This window comes from Peromyscus californicus, unplaced genomic scaffold (assembly GCF_007827085.1).
Source record: "Peromyscus californicus insignis strain IS unplaced genomic scaffold, ASM782708v3 Scaffold_8__1_contigs__length_139910024, whole genome shotgun sequence".
In the NCBI taxonomy this organism is placed as follows: domain Eukaryota; kingdom Metazoa; phylum Chordata; class Mammalia; order Rodentia; family Cricetidae; genus Peromyscus; species Peromyscus californicus.
Window position 1 is genome coordinate 83,567,382 of NW_026294606.1, and position 7,715 is coordinate 83,575,096.

Here is a 7,715-nt window from a genome sequence, read left to right on the forward strand (position 1 = left end):
TTAACACAAGATAACCTTGCTGACTGCAAAGTGTACCTTAAGATTGTTCCCTGCCTGATAGCTAATGTCAACAGGGGTGAGATGTGGGGGGTGAGGGGCTGTCTCAGGCACTAGGGACCCATGTGCACACTTCTCTAGAAAAGCATCCCAGCTGCAACCTGCTCAGGTTCCCAGCCTCCGTCTGTCCCAGAGTCCTGGAGTAGACAGGACAGAGGTGAACTGAGAAGGTGATGAGATGAGGGTGCTGGTGGCTGAGGAATCTCAACCTCCTGACTGTCCACCTTCAGTTCCATGCCTTCTGGGAAGCCTGTGGGGCCTGGGGACCACTCCAGGGTCAGGTGACCAAGAGAATCCTGAACAGAAATAGCCAGTCATGGAAAATGAGCCCTATAACCCAACTGGGGACAGAGGGTGGTGTCATCAGCAGGGACAGAGCGCTGAGATACACTCTAGAGGCAATTTCTCTGGGATCAGATATTCCTTTCAAACAGTGGGACATTTTTATGAGCATAAAACTCACTGAAGGAGATAAATGTTTTCTCTCATGTCAGCTCAATTCACAGAACTATTAATAAAAAAAAAAACTTCTGGGCACTAAAATCTACCTATCTATCTACCTGCCGTCTGTCTGTCTGTCTGTCTGTCTGTCTCACTCTCTGACTAACTCTGAATGTAAGTATTTGAGTAGCTGATCACTCACTTCCGCAATGAATGGGTGGTAAAGTTGACAGCATCTTATATATTATTATTATTATTACTCATGAGACTAAGCCACTGCATAGCCTTTATGCTTCCCAAATAGCTCAGAAATGTGGAATCTAAGAAAGAAAGAAAAGGCAAAGCTGGAGGAAAACCATTTGAGATAGAGTCTCACATAGCCCATATAAAGCCGAAGATGACCTTGAACTTCTGAACCTCCTACCTCTGCCTCCTAAGGGCTAGAGTGACTAGCGTCATCAGGCCAATCACTGGAGACACAGTTATTAAAAAGAAATACTACAGGGAGCTGGAGATGGCTCAGCAGTTAAGAACACACACTGCTCTTGCAGAGGACCTGAGTTCAGTTGCCAGCACCCATGTCAGTTCCTAACTGCCTGTAACTCCAGATCCAGGGGATCCTTTTGCCTCCTGGGACACTTACACTCACGTGCACATGCACATGCACGCACACATACACACACAATTAAAAATAACGAAAATCCTATAGATATAATCACACTATAAAAAGCCATTGAATTCGGTTGTACCCACTGGTGAACCCACTGTGCTCCAATGCATAGTTCCAATCCCATAGCCATGCTGGTGACCCTGGCCAAACCCGGAGAGACACAAACAAAACAAAAAGACACGCATATGAGAAAATCTAATAGGGAAGGCAGAGTGGACAGGAAACCAAGAAAGATAAGAAGGTTCATCCCAAGTGTTTCAACCCAGCTCTCCAGAGTGTCCTCAGTAAGCCGTAACACCAGGAATCTTGTGCTACTTTTTGACAGAAAGAGAGCATGGGGTCACAACATATCCCATGCTCAGTATGGCTCACGCGCTTTAAGAACTGTCTTGTGGTTGTCAGGTGTCTGAACAGCTGAGCTACGGTTAAAGGGACTGGATACTTGAAAGAATGAAGCAGAAAAACGCCTCTGAAGGGAATTCGGGAAACAATACCAGTGTGTGTATGGGGGTGGGGGCGGGGGAGGGGGAGGGTCCCCAAAGCGCAAAACAAGAGTCCCAGTCTCATTTACCTTCACCCTTAGCCCAGCTCACAGACAGACCTCTGAAACTGCCCATTATCACCAAATGTCCTTTCAAGTGTCAAATGGCTAGAGAAAAATCTAAGTCGCCTCCCCAGATGACATGTAAGACATGTTGGCTGGTTCTGACTGTCCTAAGGGGGTACCTAATCCTGAGCAGCTGCCTCCTGTCTTCCTTCCCACTTACAAAGGATGCACAACATGCACACACAAATACACACACACACACACACACACACACACACACCACACACACACACACACACACACACCACACACACACACACACACACACACACACACACACACACACTCACACACACACACACACACACACCACACACACTGTCCAGGAGTATCCAGTCCTGGCATTGTCATCTACCAAGTTCACATTTGAGAATGTGCAATAGAGGTAGAATAAAATTTCAGAAACATCATGATTGTGTGTGCACATGGATGTGTACATGTGTGCAGCTGGAGAAGTACATGTGAAGGCCAGAGCAAGACCTCTGGCCTCTTCCTCTATTGCTCCCGGTGGCGCTGCCTCTAGACAGGGTCTCTTAACTGAACCCCAAACTCACCCATTCTGCTAGGCTGGCAAGCTCTTGGGATCCACCTGTCTTCACCCTGCAGTGTTGGGCTTACAGGAACACACGGCCGTGCTCAGCTCTTCACACTGGTGTAGGGGGTCCTAACTCTGGTACTCAGGGTTGCCGAGGAAGCACTCTTTCCACTGAGCCATCTCCCAAGTCCCTTCATCATACTTTAAAAGTTTAGGATTTTGTGTTGGCCTGCATCCCTGCATCCCTGCATCCCTGCATCCCTGCATTTGAAGGTGGCCTTGGCCTCACATGATCTGTGGCTGTAGGTTAGACATGCTGTTTGGGAACACTGTCTGTTAGAACTAGACTGTAGTGTCATGTTCAACTTCCTGACCACACTCCAGTGAGGCAACTGAGTCCAGCTCCTAACAGTTTCCAAGAGACAGAACTTGAAACCCATGCGCAATGACTGGGAGGTACCACTCGCCATAGAGGTTCAAACAGCTACCACGCCAGTGGCTGTTAATTTCTAATTACATGTAATTCTTTGTTACATTTATCATTTATTTATTCAGAGAGAGTGAGTAAGCATGTATAAGTGTGCGTGTGTGTGTGTGTGTGTGTGTGTGTGTGTGTGTGTGTGTGTGCACATGCATGCTATTACATACTTGGGGAGGTCAGGAGACAGCTTGCAAGAAGAGTCAGTGTTCTCCTTCCACCAGGTGGGAAGCCCCACCCCCAACTCAGATGACCAGTCTTGGCAGCAAGCACCTTTACTCACTGAGCCGTCTCGTCAGCCCATGGCCCTTGATTTCCCAAGGGGGCAGAAATGAATTGAGAAAAATAGCTGCTTTGAATGTAAACACCAGGACTCCACAAGGCACTGTGCTCTGCTCCGAATGGAGCATCTGGGCCACCTGATGTTCCTTAATAACGGCGGGGGAGATGGCTCAGTTGATAAAGTGTTTGCATATGTGCTTGAGGATCTGAGTTCAGATCCCCAGGACCCACATGAAAAGCCGGATAGAGTGCAAAGCTCTTGTAATTCCAGTGGTAGGGAGGTGAAAAGAGGATTCCTGGTGACCACTAACCAGTCAGACTATGCTAGTCAGTAAGCCCTGGGTCACAGTAAAAGACCCTATCTCACAGAACAAGGTTCATGGCTCCTGAGGAACAACACCCAGAGGTGTCTCAACACACACACACACACACACACACACACACACACACACACACACACACACCAACATGTGCACACAGTTTACAAAGACATACATGCACACAAAAGGTATTTTTAATGAAGATAAGGTGATTGGAGAATTGAAATGTGTAAACTGAAGTTGCTAAGGTGGAAACTGACTTCAGCTACCATCCGTTTATCACCCTGCACGTGGAGGCACATCAGCTACTGATATCAGCCCTTAACAGACCACGGAGGAAATACTGAGCCAAGCTCCACAGTAAACTGCTTCCTCCCAAGGCAAACTAGCCTCCATGGGATCCTAATCTGAAGGCCCCTGTGCTTTGCTGCCATGCTTCAGAGGCCTGGCCTGGCATCTGTCCTGAGTCTTGGACGCCTGGGTGAAAGTTCTACTCTTTGGGAGTGAGCCTGGGCACGTTTTGTCTAGTCTTTGGGACACCATGTCTCTAGCGTCATTAGCATCGGAACAGGGGACATTGCTCGGTGTGGTGGTCTGCCTCTGAGCACAAATTCAGTGGGCAACACACAGTGTGTGCTCAGTAGACACGGGGTGATAGTAGGCACTACAGAAATACCTGGTTACTGGTGGCACCATTGGCACTGAAAACGCGGGGCTTCGCCCTGGCATTCCACACCAGCACACTGAAGCCCACAGACGGAGTTCACATTTTTTTTTTATTGAGGGGGAAATATCTGCCATTACCTGGCATGTTTGATCTTTGGCACAGCAACAAAATACATGATATCACGACTTTCAAAACATTCACTTTTCTAGGGTCATGCACAATAGCACATGCGTTTAACTCCAGTACACGGGAGATAGAGGCAGGAGGGTCTTTGTGAGTTCAAGGCCAGCCTGGTCTACATAGCAAGTTCCAGGAAAGTCAAAGCTACATAGTAAGAGTCTGTATAAATAAATAAATAAAATTTAACATGTATGTATTTAGTAATACAAAGAAACAGAAATAATTGTCTCTATCCTTATAATTTTCCCACTTAGAAGTAAGTTAACATTTTGCTATGTGTGTGTGTGTACACATACATGTGTAAATATAAGCATACATACACATACAGATTTATATATATATTTAAAATTAAATGTTCTGTGTCTGCTTTTTTCACACTTACGAGTTGGGTTTCATATTTGCTCAACACCTATGTCTGAAAACATACTTTCCCTTCTCTTCACAGCATTCCATCACAGGGATGGGCTCTGATTTGCTTCACTGTTTCCTTATTTTCGTACGTTGTGTTTATTTCCAGCTTTTCCTGTTTCATAAAGAGCCCTTCACAGAACACACTCATTCATAAACTGCACTCCTCACTTGCGGCCATTTGGCTGAGACAGACACCTGAGAAGCAGGATTACTAGGGCCTGAGAATACTAACACTTCATGGCTCTTGTTGTGTACTCTTTGTAAGACAGTTTTTAAAATTCTGTTAAAGCATGTCTAAAGGCAGTTATGGGGAATAAATAACACATTAGGCTTGATAGTGCTCTTACTACCTCTTTTCCTTCATCCAGGCCAGAGGACATGTTGGTCACCATTATGGCTTGGAGTGGCCCTGCACATCTGTGTGTTCCTATGTCCCTGGACCCACTGTCATAGGCAGTATCCCCATACACACCCAGGGTCTGTCCTCCAGGCTTCCAGGACACCCTGACACACACTTTGCAGAGCCAGGCCTGCCTCCAAGGCTGTAGCACACTGCCATCAAAGGCCTGTTGTCTAAGAACAGCAAGTAGCAACACAGGAGAAAGGTCCCTTGCCCTCCAAAGAAAATCGGACAATCCTCCTGCCCCCCTCACCTTTCTTCATCGCTCTTTACAGCCTTCTAGCACGTTTCAGAAACATCAAGGGGCATGTTAGCCAGAGAAACAGTTATTGAATAAAATAAATAAAAACAACCCAATAATAAGCATTTTCAGTAGTGCTCAGTCCTATTAGGTGATAACCTGATATTAAAACTTTCTTTTTTTTCTTTTCTTTTTTTTACAGACGTGTAGTGTGTGTGTGTGTGTGTGTGTGTGTGTGTGTGTGTGTGTGTGTGTGTGTAGAGGCCATAAGAAGACAAAAGCCTTCCTTCCTCAATGATTCTCTAGTTTATTTACTGAGACAATTTCTCACATGTGCCTAGAGCTTCCCTAGTCAGCAGGTCTAACTAGCCAGCTTGCCCCCCATGGCCCTAGTCTCTGCTAGTCTCTGCTTTTGGATGCTGGGATCACAGGTGCGCTGCTATGCCCACCTGGCATCTACCAGGGTACTGAGGATCCCCTTTCTGTGCAGCAAGCTCTTTACCCATGGAGCCATCTCCCCAGCTCTTGGCTGTGTTTTTGGATATAGTGAAAAGTCAAGCTTGTTTAATCTGTAAAAAGCATGGACAGATGATTGCATGGAACAGTTCATTATTCATAAACCTCCTCTCCCCTCCTCTTTTCTACTTTTTTTTGACAGGTTTTTACTCTAGCCCAAGCTGGCCTTAAATTCTGAGGTCTGGAATTTACTCTGTAGCCTAGCCTGGCCTTGAACTCGAAGCAATCCTCCTGTTTCAGCCTTCCAAGCGTGAGATGACAGGATTGAGCCACGACATCCTGCTCTACTTTGTTTTGCTTTGCTTTTACCTTTATATTATAGAAAACATGCTTGAAAACATTAATGCAAAATGAGTTAATACAATTGCTACTGGCAACTTCGCCACATGGATCCCATAGATTAGGTGTACACCCGCCCCAACCTAGAGAGCTACGGTGTCAAAAACGACAACTAAGCATGTCTAGATGCCCCTGGTTTGGGTCAGAAATTGGCAGACAAGAGATGTGGAAAAAAGGGCTACTTTTCAAGTCTTTAGGTTTGTTACAAAGAGAGGTACAGAACAGGACAAATCGTGAACTTAACACTGACTTCTTTACAGTCCTTCCCAGGTTATAAACCACGTATATGTTGCTCTCAGCCAGTGAAACCCCCACCCCGTGCCCCCTCCGGGAGCCCCAGGGGACTGATTTTTACGTCTGGTGTTATTTCATTGATTGGTGCTGCTACGGGAGACACCCTTCAGCTGGAGTCCTGCAAGGCTGTTTAGAGTTCACGTGGGAAGCCACAGGCTACCACTTCCGGCAGGCTGGTTTTAAAACTGGCCGAACACACCTAATTCAGAAGGAACGGAAGTCATGTCTAATGGCAGGCTCACAACACCAGAGGTATTTTCAGATTTTAATGAACCCAACACTGAGGTTTGGAGATGTGGTTCAGTTGGTAAGAGTACTTGCCTAGCATGCATGAAGTCTTGGGTTTGATCCCTAACCCCACAAAAACTGAGCATAATGATGAACCTCCACAAACCCATCATCCAAGAAGAGACAGGAGAATCAGGAGTTCAAAGTCATCCTAGGCTACCAGACAGTTCTAGGCCAGCCTGGGCTCATGAGACCCTGTCCAAAAAAAAATAAGAAAAAGAGACAAGAACCTGTTGCTGTAGGTCACACCTGATGCTTGTGACTCCGAGGACCAAAGAGAACTTCAGGTTGTATCTTTCAGTGTCCAGGTGGGTTTTTCTGATGAAGGAACCAATTGGATTTGTCTGCCACTTCCATCCTCATGGAAAATGATAGCAAATGCATACTGTAACATGAAGTTAAGCACCCATCAGAAATAGTTCCCCAGGCAACTCAAGCAGATCTTTGGTATTTACTGAGCACTTCTGGACCTCAAAGGGAAGGAGACGGTGAATGAGGTATGGCCGCTTCATCCCAAAGGGGTCTCAGTGTGCTCCACCTTTGTCCAGACATACCCATGGGAGCCATGCCAAACCTATGGAGTGCTGGCTTCCACTGCAGATAATGTCACAAGTCATTGTCTCTGCTGTGAGCCTCCTGTGGAGACAGGAGAGTGACATCATCATGCATCCAGTGGGGTACGTTTGTTCCTGTAGCTGCCATGACATATTGCCAAAAGCAGGATGCTTAAGACAGTAAAAACAGCTGTGCATGGTGGCAAATAAATACTTAACTGGGATGGTGGCACACATCTTTAAATTTCAGCACTCAGGAGGCAGAGGCAGGTAGAATTCTGAGTGTGCAGCCAGCCTGATCTGTATAGTGAGTCCCAGGACACCCAGGGCTACATAGTAAATCCATGTCTCAAAAAATACCACCACCACCACCACACACACACACACACACACACACACACACACACACACACACACACAAACAAACAAAAACAA